Below are 17,528 nucleotides of genomic sequence, written 5' to 3' on the forward strand. Positions count from 1 at the left end.
TCAAGTTTTAGCTAATAGGATGAAAAAGGTGATTGGACGTATTATTACATCAACACAAGCCTACTGAATACCTGGAAGAGATGTTGCAGATGTAATTTGTACAATTAGAGATGTTGTTAAGCAAATGAAAAATGAAGGTGGTATAGTTTTAAGTTTAGATTTTAAGAAAGCTTTTGATAAAGTGGAACATAGTTTTCTGCTACAGACTTTGGAGAGGTTTGGTTTTGGGCCAAAATTTGTATCTTGGATTAACTTGTTGTATAGTGGAGCAAAAAGTTGTGTTAAATGTAACGGAGTGTTAACAGATACTTTCCCTATAGAGAGGTAAGTAAGGCAGGGTTGTCCTTTGTCAGCTCTATTGTACAGTGTTTCTACGGAACCTTTAGCTGTTTTAATACTTGGAGACAAAGAGGTGAGGGGTGTTGGAATCCCAGGTGGTGGTGTCAGTGTTATACATCAGTACACTGATGACACTACTTTTACTGTGAAGGATGTAGGTAGCATTGAAAGCATTATGAAAATCATAGATATCTACTGTAAGGCATCGGGGGCTGAAGTTAATATAGAGAAGACGGAAATTATGTTTTTGGGGGATATCAATGCAAATAAGTGTGAGATTCCATTTAAGGTAGCTAAGGATTTTATGAAGGTGCTCGGAGTAAATATTGGTGTAAAGGAGAAAGAGGCAAGGGATATAACTTGGACGGGGATCCTCAATAAAATCAAGCTAACTTTGAATTTCTGGAAAAATAGAAAATTAAAGTTAAAAGGTAAAGTAATTGTAGTAAATGCTTTGGTATCATCTAAACTTGTGTATATTTTGGGAGTTCTAGACATGCCAGAGTGGGTTATAAATGAATTGAATAATGTGGTGTCTAATTTTATATGGGATGGTAAAGGTGTTAGATTTGCGCAGAAAACATTGATAGCGGACTATGATGATGGAGGTTTAAAACTTTTGACATTAAAAGAAAAGCTATTAGGATAAAAACAGTAAAGAAATATTTATATGACAGTTTAGATTATGGCTGGAAACATTTTTTCAAAGTCTATTTAGATGAGAGTGGTGGATGTGAAGATAATGGTTTGTTGATGGGTCTTAAAAGGAAAATGTGTGAAAAGGTACCAGATTTTTATAAAGAAGTGCTAAATGCATGGGCAGAGTTGTTGCCTAATGTGTATTATGAGTGTGGGCATATTGACCTAATTATGAATCATCCTGTTTTTCTAAATGAGAAAATTAAGTACGAAGAAAAGGTGTTATATAGTGAAGTATTCATGAGTGCAGGTCTTAGACAGATAAAAGATTACACATATGAGGTAATTCCAGGTTTTTTTCCTGAAGAAGCTATTTTTGACACCATCCATGAATGGGATGTAGAGGTGGGTAGGGGAACAGTGAAGAATATGTACGAGAAGATAAAAGAAAGTATACCAAACACATGGGTGGATTTAATAAATAGTGAAGTTGTTAGAGAAGATTTATTTGTCTTTCCTAATTTATTTATTGGTAACAGTAAGGAGAAGGCTCAGTTATCTAGTATCCCGGTGAAACAATTCTATAAAATAATGGTAGAGAAAAATGTGAAAAGGCCAGCTGCGGAGAAAGTTTGGAAAGGAATTTTTCCAACTTTGGACGTAAAAAAGACATGGAAAACTTTAAATGTAAAATATAATAGAATGGAATGTGAAAGTAACGATTTTAAAATAAGGCATAATCGTATATATACAAAGGTGGTGTTACATCAAATCAATAGGGAAATAAAAAGAGAATGTGATCTATGTGGTGAGTTACCGGAAAATGTAATACATTTGTTTGTGGAATGTTAAAAGTTAAAATATTTATTTTGTAAGGTAAAGGGAATGATACATAGAAACTGATGGTGATATTTGTAAAAAATATGTGTGGAATGAATTGGTGTTATTTGGCGTGGCTGGTAAATGTGAGGGTGTTAATGTTGTTTTGTTAAATGTTGCTTTGAGTTTTGTGAGGTATGCTATTTTTTGTAGGAGGAATTGTGCTTTTTTTGAGGGGAAGAGGGTAAGGGTGTGGGATATTTTTGTAGTATTGTTTAAGAAGCATATAGATATGTTTCATTGTTATGGAAGGGAATGTTTTGATAAAGCTTTTGTGGAGGGGAGTGGGTTGATTTCAAGGCTGGATGGTGGAAGAATTACTTCCACCATCTTATAAATTGTGTACAGACTCCACAAGAAGGTTTTAGTTTGATTCATCAATACGCAGATGATACCACTATAACAGTTAGAGATGAGGGAAGTGTAAAAAGGGTGATGGAGTGTTTTAAAGTATATGGACAAGCATCAGGTGCAAAGGTTAACATGGAGAAGTCAGTTGTAATGTATATTGGGAAGATTAATGAGGGGAATTTTACATTTAAGGTGGTAAAAGATTATTTTAAGGTGTTAGGAGTGTTTTTAGGGGTGAACGAAATAGAAGCTAGGGATTTGACATGGAGTGGTGTGATAAATAAAGTTAGGAAGGTAGTAAATATATGGAGGGGGAGGTCTTTGAAGTTAAAAGGGAAAGTCATTGTGATAAATTCCTTGTTGATGTCAATTTTTATTTATGTAATGAATGTTTTGGATATGCCAGAATGGGTTTTATCTGAAATGAATAAGATTTTAGTTGATTTTTTATGGGACGGGAAGGGGGTGAAAATTGCTTTTAAAACTTTGATTGCAGGTTATGAGGAGGGGGGTTTGAAGTTGGTAGATTTAAGTGTAAGGAAAACTGCAATTAGAGTTAAAATGGTACGGAAATATTTATTTGGTGAATTGGATTATGGGTGGAAAAGGTTTTTTAAAGATTATTTGCAAGAGGTTGGGAGGGTGGGGGACAATGGTTTATTGATGAGTATGAAGAAAGAAATGTTAGGAAATATACCGTTGTTTTATAGAGAAGTGTTTGAGGCTTGGGGGCAATTTTTACCAAATATTTATTATGAATGTACCATTTTAGAAGATATTTTATATCAACCGATATTTTTAAATCCAAAGATAAAGTGTAATAATATGACGTTATTTTGTAAATATTTTATGAGGGCTGGGATGAGGCAGATAGGTGACATTGTACTGTATATGAGGTAATTCCTGGGTTCCTTCCGTTGCAGGCAATATATGATAATGTGGTTGAAATAGATGAAGAGATTAGTAAAACTACTGTGGAGAATATGTACAAGAAAATATTAGGATGTATTCCTGGGGAGTGGGTGATTTTAATAAATAAAGAGGTGGCTAAAAGATCTAGAGGGTTTACCGGTTTTATATCATGAAAGTAATGGGGAGAAACATGATTTATCAGGTTTAAAAGTTAAAATGGTTTATAGTAAATGTATTTTAAAAGAGATAAAAGTTCCTGCGTCGGAAAAAGTGTGGTCTAGGGTGTTTGCAAATATGGATGTGAAATCAATATGGAAGAATGTAAATGTAAAATATAATGAGTGTGAAGACAATGATTTTAAATTGAAACATAATAGGATTTTTACAAATGTGGTTTTGCATCAAATAAATAGGGATATTAAAAGAGAATGTGATATTTGTGGTACAGGGGTGGAACATTTTATGCACTTTTTTGTTGAATGTAGCAGGTTAAAAGATTTTCATGAGTTTTTAAAAGGGCTTTTAGTAAAACATTGGGGGGAGGAGATTTTTAATGGGGTGGAATGGAAGAGATTCTTTATTTTTGGTATTAATGGGAAAAGTAAAGTTTTGAATTTTAATTTGGTTAATTATGTTTTAAGTCATGCTAGATATGCTGTAAGACAAAGAAGGAATATGGGTCATTATGAAGGGAAATGTGTGAGTGTGGAAGGTCTTTTTAGGAGGACTTTAGAAAATGATACAGAGATAATATATAAATACGGTGGAGGAAGTTTTGAAAAACTGTTTGTGTGGGGGAGTACTTTTATTGAAATAATGTCAAATGGGAAACTTGCATTTAATTATTAATTGGAATTAGTGAATGACTGTGTTTTAAATTGGTTTTCTTCTATTACTCTTCTGATGTTGTAAAAAGGGTGAATTGTTCATCCTCAATTATTACTGACTGAATGTTGCAAATATTGTGCGATTTTTCATAATAAAAAAAAATAAAAAAAAGTACGCCTGATCTCGTCCGATCTCGCCAGCTAAGCAGGGTCAGGCCTGGTTAGTACTTGGATGGGAGACCGCCTGGGAATACCAGGTGCTGTAAGCTTTTTGTCACTGCCTTGTGGAATTTCAACTCTTTGTCCGTTTTTTCCCACAAGGCTGAAATATGTGCCCTCGCTTTGAAATAAGTAAGCAAGGTTTGTTTGTATTTCATCCAACAATCTGTGCTACAAATTATGGCTACAGTATATGCAATTTCTTCCACTTTTTGAGTGACACAAAGATGCTTATCTAAATGGTGAAAAGGCAACAGCTGTTAATCAGGCTCACTTTGACTTTACATAGTGTACCAAGAGATTGTTTCTCGCTTATGGCCACACCGGCCTGAGTACGCATTTCCTGATTGGAGAAGTGACGACAGGTGCGAGTGTCTGAGCTGTGAGTGAGTGTTTGCTGGAGAGTGTCTGAGCTGTGAGTGAGTGTTTGCTGGAGAGTGTCTGAGCTGTGAGTGAGTGTTTGCTGGAGAGTGTCTGAGCTGTGAGTGAGTGTTTGCTGGAGAGTGTCTGAGCTGTGAGTGAGTGTTTGCTGGAGAGTGTCTGAGCTGTGAGTGAGTGTTTGCTGGAGAGCGTCTGAGCTGTGAGTGAGTGTTTGCTGGAGAGTGTCTGAGCTGTGAGTGAGTGTTTGCTGGAGAGTGTCTGAGCTGTGAGTGAGTGTTTGCTGGAGAGTGTCTGAGCTGTGAGTGAGTGTTTGCTGGAGAGTGTCTGAGCTGTGAGTGAGTGTTTGCTGGAGAGTGTCTGAGCTGTGAGTGAGTGTTTGCTGGAGAGTGTCTGAGCTGTGAGTGAGTGTTTGCTGGAGAGTGTCTGAGCTGTGAGTGAGTGTTTGCTGGAGAGTGTCTGAGCTGTGAGTGAGTGTTTGCTGGAGAGTGTCTGAGCTGTGAGAGAGTGTTTGCTGGAGAGTGTTTTGCTCGAGAGCTATTTTTGTTAAATTAATTGGTTTGTGCAATATAATTTATTATTTTCTTTAGTTGAATAGTTTAAAGTTTGGTTAGTCTTCCCCCTTGCAGTTTTTTCTGCTTGGGGGAGAGGTTTTTTTTTAATTTTTTTTTTTACTATGACGGACAACATGGAAAAGACAAACGGAATGGACAAAGACAACGAAAAGGCGCAACGGAAGAAAAATGAAGATAACGAAGGAATGAAATATGGAAAAGAATACACGGTGGCAATTAAGTTGGAAGGAGAAGATAAAGTGATGACAATGGAACTACTAAGAGCAATTAAGGAGGTGTGTGGAGAGGTGGTGGGATGCCGAATGAAAGGAGAAAAGAAGTACGAAATTACGATGAGAAATGAAAGAGGAAAAGAACGGGTAATGGATGGATTGCGAATAAAGGACACAAGGATTCTGGCGAGAGATATTAATGTGAAGGAATTGGTGGTGTCTTTTATGAATCTCCCAGTATACGTAGAAGATGGTGTGATACTGAGCAAGCTGAGTAGCTGGGGAGTGACGGCTGTCTCGGAGATAAGGAGGAGAGTTTGGCCAGGAACGGAGGTGGTTGACGGGACACGTTTCTGCAAGGTCAAGTTCACAGAAAAAGTGACATTACCTTATTCTACAAGAATTGAGACGTTGGAGGGAGCAGAATATTTCAGGGTCATTCATGACAAACAGGTCAGAGTGTGCCGTATGTGTATCCAACCCGGGCACATAGTAAAAGACTGCCCGGAATTTAAGTGTTTTAAGTGTGGCAATCAAGGACACTATGCGAGAGAATGTGATGGAGAGAAGGAAAGGAATTTTTTGTGGTGGATGCAGAAAGAGATTGGCGGAGTGCAATTGTGGAGAGGTTGGGGCTGAAGAGGGGAGTCAAACAATATTCGAGGAAGCAGTGGTATTGTCGCAAGAAGGAGAAGAAGATGGAGGAGAGGACATGGTGGAAGGTGGAGAGACGGAGGAAGGAAGAAGGAAGAAGGACCAGAAGATAAATGAAATTGGGAGCAGTATGGACTCAGAAATAAGAAGAGGGAGTTTTCAGGAGGAGGGGGGGAGTGGACTGGGGGGAAGCACAGGGGACTCACAGGTTTTGGGGGAAAGCATAGCACTAACAAGTAGTTTGGGGGGTGAAGAAATGGAGGGGGTTATGGAGTTGATGACAATACCAGAGACGGCGATGAGCACGGGGAGCACAACGACTATACCAGAAGTGGAGATGAATACGGGGAGCACAACGGAGGTGGATGCCAAGAGTGGGAGTTGGCTGGATTACATGGACTTGGAGGAGATATCGGACACGGATGATGGGCAAATGATGGAAAGAACGAGGGAAGGATACAGGAAGAGGAAAGCGGTGGGAAGAGGGGGAGAGAAAGGGTGGAAGAAGAAAGAAACTGGATAACAGGTAGAGGATAATGAAATTATTTTTTATTATTTTATTATTTATTAGAATGGTCAATATAATGTCAATAAATGCAAATGGTTTGAGAACAATGGGAAAATTTAATAGAATAGTCCAAATGAAGAATTCAGATATTTTATGTATTCAAGAAACACACTGGGATAATGTTTGTGTTTTAGAAGTAAAAAAAATATGGAGGGATTTTATTTATGTAAACAATGGCAGAGGGAATTCAAGTGGGGTTGCAATTTTATTAAGGAAGGATGTAGTAGAAAATGTGAAGAAGATATACAATGATAATAATGGGAGGATTTTAATTTTGGATTTTGAATATATGAATAGGTTTTTTAGGATTATAAATATTTATGCGCCGAATAATGAGATAGATTTTAGTTGGGGATTTTAATGTTAAAATGAATAGATTAGATATGTCAATGGGAGCTATTTTTAGAAGTGACGTATCGAGAGGGGTTTTAAGGAAGATTATGTGTGAAAACAGTCTGATTGATATATGGAGAGACGAGAACCCGAATAAGAGAGGTTTTTCTAGAAGGCAGGTGGTTTTAGGGGAGTTGAAACAGACACGGATAGATCTGGTTTTAGTAAATGAAGGGTTAAGGAATTTTATGAAGGATATTAATTATATTTTTACAACTTTTAGTGATCATGCTGGGTTAACATTTTCGGTGGGGTTAGATAAGGAAAGGAAAGGGGGAGGAATATGGTGCATGAATGCAGGGTATCTAGGTGATGAAGAATATGGAATACAGCTTAAATCTTTGATAGAACATGAAATGGAGGATAAGCAAAAAGGGAATGATAAGTGCCAGTGGTGGGAAAATGTAAAGAAAAAAATTAAAGGTTTTAGTATTAGATATGCAAGGAAGAAGAGGAGTAGGATGACAAGAGAATAACATTTTTTAAGAGAAAAATTGAATGAAGAAATGAGGAAATGTGATATAGATCCTATTTATAATATTGAAAGGTTTTTAGATTTAAAGGCACAATTGAGCAAATGTGAAATAGATAAGTGTAAGGGGGCATCTATTAGAAGTAGGGCAAAGTATGTGTTGGAAGGGGAGAAATGTACGTCTTTTTTTCTTGGTTTAGAGAAAACTAAACAGACGAAATCATATATTAGTGAGATAGAAAATGTAAAGGGTGAAGTGGTAAATGATTATGTTGAGATATTAGAAACCGTACAGAATTTTTATAAGGATTTATTTAAGAAAGGGGAGGTGGATGAGGGGAGTGTAAAGAAGATTTTAGGTAGTGTGGATGTGCAAATTGGTGTTGAGGATAAGCAAAGATGTGATAGGAAGATAACAGTGGATGAAGTGAAAGATGCAATTAAGGGTTTACAAATAAATAAAAGTCCTGGAGTAGATGGACTAATTGCAGAGTTTTATAAAATGTATGAAAGTTTTTTAGCACCGATTTTAATGGAAGTGTATCAATATATGGAAGATAATAATACTGTTTCAGACTCCATGGTGACAGGGCTGATATCGATTTTATATAAAAATAAGGGGAGCAAATTAAAATTGGAGAATTATAGGCCAATTAGTTTATTAAACTCAGATTATAAGATTTTAGCTAAGATATTGGCAAATAGAATGAAGATGGTTTTAAATGATATTATAGCACCTACACAAAATTATAGTGTGCCTGGAAGAGACATAGCTGATACTATTATTACACTTAGAGATGTGATAAATAAAATGAATAGCGATAAGAGAGGGGGAATTGTTTTAAGTATAGATTTTAATAAGGCTTTTGACAGGGTGGAACATGATTTTATGTTTAGGGTACTGGAAAAATATGGGTTTGGAAACAGAATAATAGGATGGATAAAATTATTATATAGAAAGGCAAAAAGTAGAGTAAAATGTAATGGGGTTTTAACAGATTATTTTATTCTTGAGAGATCGGTGAGACAGGGGTGCCCTTTATCAGCATTATTGTATGTTTTATCGGTAGAACCCTTAGCGGCATACCTTAAAAAATATAATTTTATAAATTGTGTAGAGGCTCCGCAAGGAGGTTTTAGTTTAATTCATCAATATGCAGACGATACCACAATAACAGTTAGAGATGAGGGAAGTGTTAAAAGGGTGATGGAGTGTTTTAAAGTATATGAGCAAGCCTCAGGAGCAAAAGTGAATATGGAGAAGTCAGTTGTAATGTATATTGGGAAGATTAATGAGGGGATTTTTCCTTTTAAAATGGTAAATGATTATTTTAAGGTGTTAGGTGTGTTTTTAGGGGTGAAGGAACAGGAAGCTAGGGATCTGACATGGAGTGGTGTAATAAATAAAGTTAGAAAGGTGGTAAATATGTGGAGGAGGAGGTCTTTGAAATTAAAAGGGAAAGTAATTGTTGTAAATTCCTTGCTGATGTCAATTTTTATTCATGTCATGAATGTTTTAGATGTACCAGAATGGGTTTTATCGGAAATAAATAAGATTTTAGTTGATTTTTTATGGGATGGGAAAGGTGCGAAAATGTATTTTAAAACTTTGATTGCAGGTTATGAGGAGGGGGGTTTGAAGTTGGTGGATTTAAATGTGAGGAAAAAAGCAATTAGAGTCAAAATGGTACGTAAATATTTATATGGTGAATTAGATTATGGATGGAAAATATTTTTTAAGGAGTATTTGCAGGAGGTTGGGAGGATGGGGGACAATGGTTTATTGATGTGTATGAAAAAGGAAATGTTAGATAATATACCTTTGTTTTATGGAGAAGTGTTTGAGGCTTGGGGGGAGTTTTTGTCATGTATTGTCATGTTGTGTCTTGTTTCTGTCCTTTCCCTTCACCCTGTCTCCCTCTGCTGGTCGTTATTAGGTTACCTTTTCTCCCCCTCTTTCCCCCAGCTGTTCCTTGTCTCCTCCTAACTACCTCGTCACCCCTTTTCCCACCTGTTCCCTTTTTCCCTCTGATTAGTCCTCTATATCTCTCTCTGTTTTTGTTTCTGTCTTTGTCGGATTCTTGTTTGTGTTATTCATGCCCGAACCAGACTATCGTCATGTTTGCTGCAACCTTGTCCTGTCCTGTCGGAATCTGCCGGTCCATCTGAGCCTACGTTTGTTTTGTTATTAAAGAAGCTCTGTTTACGTTAATTCGCTTTTGGGTCCTCATTCACGCACCGTAACAGAAGAATCCGACCAAGAATGGACCCAGCGACTTCGGATCCTCTCCACTCAGCCGTCGAGATCCAGGGAGCAATGCTAGGCAGACACGAGCAGGAATTGTCTGCTGCTCGACATGCCGTTGAGACTCTGGCCACCCAAGTCTCCAACCTCACAGAACAGGTTCACCATCTCCGCCTCGATCCACCGGCCACTTCCAGGGCTTTCGAATCTCCGGAGCCCAGAATCAATAACCCGCCGTGTTACTCTGGGGAGCCCACTGAATGCCGCTCGTTCCTCACCCAGTGTGATATTGTGTTTTCTCTCCAGCCCAACACTTACTCCAGGAGCACTGCTCGTGTCGCCTACGTCATATCTCTCCTTACTGGACGGGCTCGTGAGTGGGGCACTGTAATCTGGGAGGCAAGGGCTGAGTGTACTAACCAGTATCAGGACTTTAAGGAGGAGATGATACAGGTTTTTGATCGATCTGTTTTTGGGGAGGAGGCTTCCAGGGTCCTGTCTTCCCTATGTCAAGGTAATCGATCCATAACAGACTACTCTATTGAGTTTCGCACTCTTGCTGCCTCCAGTGGCTGGAACGAGCCGGCTTTGCTCGCTCGTTTTCTGGAGGGTCTCCGCGCAGAGGTAAAGGATGAGATTCTCTCCCGGGAGGTTCCTTCCAGTGTGGATTCCTTGATTGAACTCGCTATTCGCATTGAGCGTCGGGTTGATCTTCGTCACCGAGCTCGTGGAAAGGAGCTCGCGTTCTCCGTTGTCCCCCTCTCCGCATCACTACCATCTTCCTCTGCCGGCTCGGGTGCTGAGCCTATGCAGCTGGGAGGTATCCGCATCTCGACTAAGGAGAGGGAACGGAGAATCACCAACCGCCTCTGTCTCTATTGCGGTTCTGCTGGTCATTTTGTCACTTCATGTCCAGTAAAAGCCAGAGCTCATCAGTAAGCGGAGGGCTACTGGTGAGCGCTACTACTCCTGTCTCTCCTTCAAGATCCTGCACTACCTTGTCGGTCCATCTACGCTGGACCGGTTCGTCAGCTTCCTGCAGTGCCTTAATAGACTCTGGGGCGGAGGGCTGTTTTATGGACGAGACCTGGGCTCGGGAACATGACATTCCTCTCAGACAGTTAAGGGAGTCCACGGCCTTGTTCGCCCTGGATGGTAGTCCTCTCCCCAGGATTCAGCGTGAGACGCTACCTTTAACCCTCACTGTTTCTGGTAATCATAGCGAAACCATTTCTTTTTTAATTTTTCGTTCACCTTTTACACCTGTTGTTTTGGGCCATCCCTGGCTAGTTTGTCATAATCCTTCCATTAATTGGTCTAGTAATTCTATCCTCTCCTGGAACGTCTCTTGTCATGTGAAATGTTTAATGTCTGCTATCCCTCCTGTTTCCTCTGTCTCTTCTTCACAGGAGGAGCCTGGTGATTTGACAGGGGTGCCGGAGGAATATCACGATCTGCGCACGGTGTTCAGTCGGTCCAGGGCCACCTCTCTTCCTCCACACCGGTCGTATGATTGTAGTATTGATCTCCTTCCGGGAACCACTCCCCCCCGGGGTAGACTATACTCTCTGTCGGCTCCCGAACGTAAGGCTCTCGAAGATTATTTGTCTGTAGCTCTTGCCGCCGGTGCGGGGTTTTTTTTTGTTAAGAAGAAGGACGGGTCCCTGCGCCCCTGCATAGATTATCGAGGGCTGAATGACATAACAGTGAAGAATCGTTATCCGCTTCCTCTTATGTCTTCAGCCTTCGAGATCCTGCAGGGAGCCAGGTTTTTCACTAAGTTGGACCTTCGTAACGCTTACCATCTCGTGCGCATCAGGGAGGGGGACGAGTGGAAGACGGCGTTCAACACTCCGTTAGGGCACTTTGAATACCGGGTTCTTCCTTTCGGCCTCGCTAACGCTCCAGCTGTCTTTCAGGCATTAGTCAATGATGTCCTGAGAGACATGCTGAACATCTTTGTTTTCGTTTACCTTGACGATATCCTGATTTTTTCACCGTCACTCCAGATTCATGTTCAGCACGTTCGACGTGTCCTCCAGCGCCTTTTAGAGAATTGTCTTTTTGTGAAGGCTGAGAAGTGCTCTTTTCATGCCTCCTCCGTCACATTTCTCGGTTCTGTTATTTCCGCTGAAGGCATTAAGATGGATCCCGCTAAGGTCCAAGCTGTCATTGATTGGCCTGTCCCTAGGTCACGCGTCGAGCTGCAGCGCTTTCTCGGCTTCGCGAACTTCTATCGTCGTTTCATCCGTAATTTCGGTCAGGTGGCAGCCCCTCTCACAGCCCTTACTTCTGTCAAGACGTGCTTTAAGTGGTCCGTCTCCGCCCAGGGAGCTTTTGATCTCCTCAAGAATCGTTTTACATCCGCACCTATCCTTGTTACACCTGACGTCACTAGACAGTTCGTTGTCGAGGTTGACGCGTCAGAGGTGGGCGTGGGAGCCATTCTTTCTCAGCGCTCCCTCTCTGACGACAAGGTCCACCCTTGCGCGTATTTTTCTCATCGCCTGTCGCCGTCGGAACGTAACTATGATGTGGGAAACCGCGAACTGCTCGCCATCCGGTTAGCCCTAGGCGAATGGCGACAGTGGTTGGAGGGGGCGACCGTTCCTTTTGTCGTTTGGACTGACCATAGGAACCTTGAGTACATCCGTTCTGCCAAACGACTTAATGCGCGTCAGGCGCGCTGGGCGCTGTTTTTCGCTCGTTTCGAGTTTGTGATTTCTTATCGTCCGGGCTCTAAGAACACCAAGCCTGATGCTTTATCTCGTCTCTTCAGTTCTTCAGTAGCCTCCACTGACCCCGAGGGGATTCTCCCTGAGGGGCGTGTTGTCGGGTTGACTGTCTGGGGAATTGAGAGGCAGGTAAAGCAAGCACTCACTCAAACTCCGTCGCCGCGCGCTTGTCCCAGGAACCTTCTTTTCGTTCCCGTTCCTACTCGTCTGGCCGTTCTTCAGTGGGCTCACTCTGCCAAGTTAGCCGGCCACCCTGGCGTTCGGGGTACGCTTGCTTCCATTCGCCAGCGTTTTTGGTGGCCCACCCGGGAGCATGACACGCGTCGCTTCGTGGCTGCTTGTTCGGTCTGCGCGCAGACTAAGTCCGGTAACTCCCCTCCTGCCGGCCGTCTCAGGCCGCTTCCCATTCCCTCTCGACCGTGGTCTCACATCGCCTTAGATTTTGTCACCGGACTGCCTTCGTCAGCGGGGAGGACTGTTATTCTTACGGTTGTCGACAGGTTCTCTAAGGCGGCTCATTTTATTCCCCTTGCTAAGCTTCCTTCTGCTAAAGAGACGGCACAAATCATCATCGAGAATGTTTTCAGAATTCATGGCCTTCCGTCAGACGTCGTTTCGGACAGAGGTCCGCAATTCACGTCTCAATTTTGGAGGGAGTTTTGCCGTTTGATTGGGGCTTCCGTCAGTCTCTCTTCCGGCTTTCACCCCCAGTCTAACGGTCAAGCAGAACGGGCCAATCAGACTATTGGTCGCATCTTACGCAGTCTTTCTTTTCGCAACCCTGCGTCTTGGTCAGAACAGCTCCCCTGGGCAGAATACGCCCACAACTCGCTTCCTTCGTCTGCGACCGGGCTATCTCCTTTTCAGAGTAGCCTCGGGTACCAGCCTCCGCTGTTCTCATCTCAGTTCGCCGAGTCCAGCGTCCCCTCCGCTCAGGCTTTTGTCCAACGTTGCGAGCGCACCTGGAAGAGGGTCAGGTCTGCACTTTGCCGTTATAGGGCGCAGACTGTGAGAGCTGCTAATAAGCGTAGAACTAAGAGTCCTAGATATTGTCGCGGTCAGAGAGTTTGGCTCTCCACTCAGAACCTTCCCCTTAAGACCGCTTCTCGCAAGTTGACCCCGCGGTTCATTGGTCCGTTCCGTATTTCTCAGATCATTAATCCTGTCGCAGTTCGACTTCTTCTTCCGCGATATCTTCGTCGCGTCCACCCGGTCTTCCATGTCTCCTGTGTCAAGCCCGTTCTTCGCGCCCCCGTTTGTCTTCCCCCCCCCCATCCTTGTCGAGGGCGCACCCATCTACAGGGTCCGTAGGATTTTGGACATGCGTCCTCGGGGCCGTGGTCATCAGTACCTAGTTGATTGGGAGGGGTACGGTCCTGAGGAGAGGAGTTGGGTTCCCTCTCGGGACGTGCTGGACCGTGCGCTGATCGATGATTTCCTCCGTTGCCGCCAGGTTTCCTCCTCGAGTGCGCCAGGAGGCGCTCGGTGAGTGGGGGGGTACTGTCATGTATTGTCATGTTGTGTCTTGTTTCTGTCCTTTCCCTTCACCCTGTCTCCCTCTGCTGGTCGTTATTAGGTTACCTTTTCTCCCCCTCTTTCCCCCAGCTGTTCCTTGTCTCCTCCTAACTACCTCGTCACCCCTTTTCCCACCTGTTCCCTTTTTCCCTCTGATTAGTCCTCTATATCTCTCTCTGTTTTTGTTTCTGTCTTTGTCGGATTCTTGTTTGTGTTATTCATGCCCGAACCAGACTATCGTCATGTTTGCTGCAACCTTGTCCTGTCCTGTCGGAATCTGCCGGTCCATCTGAGCCTACGTTTGTTTTGTTATTAAAGAAGCTCTGTTTACGTTAATTCGCTTTTGGGTCCTCATTCACGCACCGTAACAGTTTTTACCAAATATTTATTATGAGTGTACCATTTTAGACAATATTTTAAATCAGCCAATTTTTTGAAATCCCAAGATGTTGTTTTGTAAATATTTTATGAGGGCTGGGATGAGACAGATTGGGGACATTTTATATGAGGTCATTCCGGGGTTCCTTCCATGTCAGGCAATATTTGATCATGTGGATGAAGAAAATGATGAAATAAGTAGAACTACTGTGGAGAACATGTATAAGAGAATATTAGGATGTCTTCCTGGGGAGTGGGGTGTGTTAATAAATAAAGAGGTGGCTACAAGAGCTAAGGGTTTACCGGTTTTATATTATGAAAGTAATGGGAAGAAGTATGATTTGTCAGGTTTGAAAGTTAAAAAGGTTTATGAAAAATGTATTTTAAGAGAGATAAAAACTCCTGCTTCGGAAAAAGTGTGGTCTAGGGTGTTTGCAAATATAGATGTGAAATCAATATGGAAGAATGTAAATGTAAAATATAATTCTATAGAATGTGAAGACAATGATTTTAAATTGAAACATAATAGGATATTTACGAACGTGGTTTTACATCAAATAAATAGAGATGTTAAAAGAGAAGGTGATATTTGTGGTACGGGGGTGGAAAATTTTATGCACCTTTTTGTTGAATGTAGTAGATTAGAAGAGTTTCATACGTTTTTAAAGGGGATTTTAGTACAACATTGGGGAGAAGAGATTGTTGCTGGGGTTGAGTGGAGGAGGTTGTTTCTTTTTGGTTTAACTGGGAAAAGCAAAGTTTTTAATTTTAATTTGATGAATTTTGTTCTTAGTCATGCCAGATACGCTGTAAGACTAAGAAGGAATTTGGGACATTATGAGGGGAAAATTGTGAGTGTGGAGGTTTTATTTAGAAGTAGTTTAGAGAAAGATATAGAAGTAATATATAAATATGGTGGATGTAATTTTGAAAAATTGTTTGTGTGGGGGAGCACTTTTATTGAAATTGAGTCGAATGGAAAACTTGGTTTTAATTATTAATTGGTTTTAGTGGATGATTGGGGTTTTAATAGGTTTTCTTTTCTTTTTTGATTTTGTAAAAGGATGAATTGTTCATCCTTTTTTATAATTGATTGAATGTTGTGAATATTATGTGTTTTTTTGTATAATAAAAGATAAAAAAAAAAAAGTACACCTGATCTCGTCCGATCTCGGAAGCTAAGCAGGGTCGGGCCTGGTTAGTACTTGGATGGGAGACTGCCTGAGAATACCAGGTGCTGTAAGCTTTTTGTCACTGCCTTGTGGAATTTCAACTCTTTGTCCGTTTTTTCCCACAAGGCTGAAATATGTGCCCTCGCTTTGAAATAAGTAAGCAAGGTTAGTTTGTATTTCATCCAACAATCTGTGCTACAAATTATGGCTACAGTATATGCAATTTCTTCCACTTTCTTGGAGTTTTCTTGGATCCTGTGTACCGACAGCATGCTAAGCAAACATAATACCAATTGATCAAATGCCCCAGCTGTTTGGAATTGCCACAAGGAGCAACCAAGAGTGTCCAGTCTTGTCAGGCTATGATGTTGGTGGACTTGTTAGTTTGCGCTCCAGCACTTCCAGAGGCTTGGTGTATCTCAAAAATTGCATGCAATAGCTAGTGGCAGGTTAGCTCAGTTTGTTAGAATGTGGTGCTAATAACGCCAAGTTTGTGGGTTCGATCCCTGTACTGGCTATGATGTACATTTTGAGTGTCAAAATTGTGAGTCACATGCATGTGAATTGTAAAGGGTGCCACAGAATTAAGTTTGGTGAATTGCCGAAATAGCTCATTTGGGAGAGCATTAGACTGAAGATCTCAAGGTCCCTGGTTAGATCCGAGGTTTTGGCATTTGTATTTGTTCTTTCTTTATGCTCTGGCTTCAAGGAAACTATCCACAGCTTTGTTTGTGGGCCTCAATTGTGTGTGCTACGCTGCTCCTCTGAAAGTAAGTAATTTCTTGCTTTTTCATCTGACATTTTGACATCAGTGTTACAGGAAAGTTGCTTGTCATTGTTACATGACAGTAGGTTGTCGTAAGACAAGGCTGCATGAAGTGTGAACTGGAGCTTTCTTGGATCCACAAAAAAAAATGTTTTTGGGGAATGCGGGCATCGATCCCACTACCTATAGCATGCTAAGCAAACACAATACCAATTGATCAAATTCCCCAGCTGTTTGGAATTGCAACAAGGAGCAACCAAGAGTGTCCAGTCTTGTCAGGCTATGCTGTTGGTGGACTTGTTAGTTTGTGGTCCAGCACTTGCAGAGGCTCGGTGCATCTCAACAATTGTGCTCTGTAGCCAGCGGCCGGTTAGCTCAGTTGGTTAGAGTGTGTGATACGCTGCTCTCTGAAAATAAGTAATGTCTTTCTTTTTCATCTGACATTGTGACATCAGTGTTACATGAGAGTTTCTTGTCATTGTTACATGACAGTAGGTTGTCGTAAGACAAGGCTGCATGAAGTGTGAACTGGAGCTTTCTTGGATCCATGAAAGAATTTGCTTTTGGAGAATGCAGGCATCGATCCCACTACCTCACACATGCAAAGCATTTGAGCTAATTCCCCAGCCGTTTGGAATTTCCGCAAGAAGCAACCTAGAGGGTCCAGTCTTGTCAGGCTATGCTGTTGGTGGACTTGTTTGTTTACGTGCCAGCACTTGCAGAGGCTCGGTGCATTTCAACAATTGAGCAAAATAGCAAATGGCCGGTTAGCTCAGTTGGTTAGAGTATGGTGCTAATAACGCCAAGGTCATGGGTTCGATCCCCGTACTGGCTATGATGTACATTTTGAGTGTCAAAATTGTGAGTCACATGCATGTGAATTGTCAAGGGTGCCACAGAATTAAAAATAGTGAATTTCCGAAATAGCTCAATTGGGAGAGCGTTAGACTGAAGATCTAAAGGTCCCTGGTTTGATCCTGGGTTTCGGCATTTGTATATGTTCTGGCTTCAAGGAAACTATCCACAGCTTTGTTTGTGGGCCTCAATTGTGTGTGCTACGCTGCTCCTCTGTAAGTAATATCTTGCTTTTTCATCTGACATTTTGACATCAGTGTTACATGAGAGTTTCTTGTCATTGTTACATGACAGTAGGTTGTCGTAAGACAAGGCTGCATGAAGTGTGAAGTGGGGCTTTCTTGGATCCACAAAAAAAAATGTTTTTGGGGATTGCGGGAATCGATCCTACGAATGCTAAGCAAACACAATACCAATTGATCAAATTCCCCAGCTGTTTGGAAT

General features: G+C 41.5%; 1 non-coding gene across 1 annotated transcript; it reads left to right on the plus strand.

Annotated features, from left to right (window-relative positions):
• The first annotated feature begins 16,990 nt into the window (after positions 1-16,990).
• On the plus strand, positions 16,991-17,064 carry trnai-aau. Its single transcript has one exon. It is a non-coding gene; the product is annotated as a tRNA-Ile (tRNA).
• The last annotated feature ends 464 nt before the right edge of the window (positions 17,065-17,528 follow it).

Source organism: Oncorhynchus mykiss, unplaced genomic scaffold (genome assembly GCF_013265735.2).
Source record: "Oncorhynchus mykiss isolate Arlee unplaced genomic scaffold, USDA_OmykA_1.1 un_scaffold_234, whole genome shotgun sequence".
NCBI classification, from domain to species: domain Eukaryota; kingdom Metazoa; phylum Chordata; class Actinopteri; order Salmoniformes; family Salmonidae; genus Oncorhynchus; species Oncorhynchus mykiss.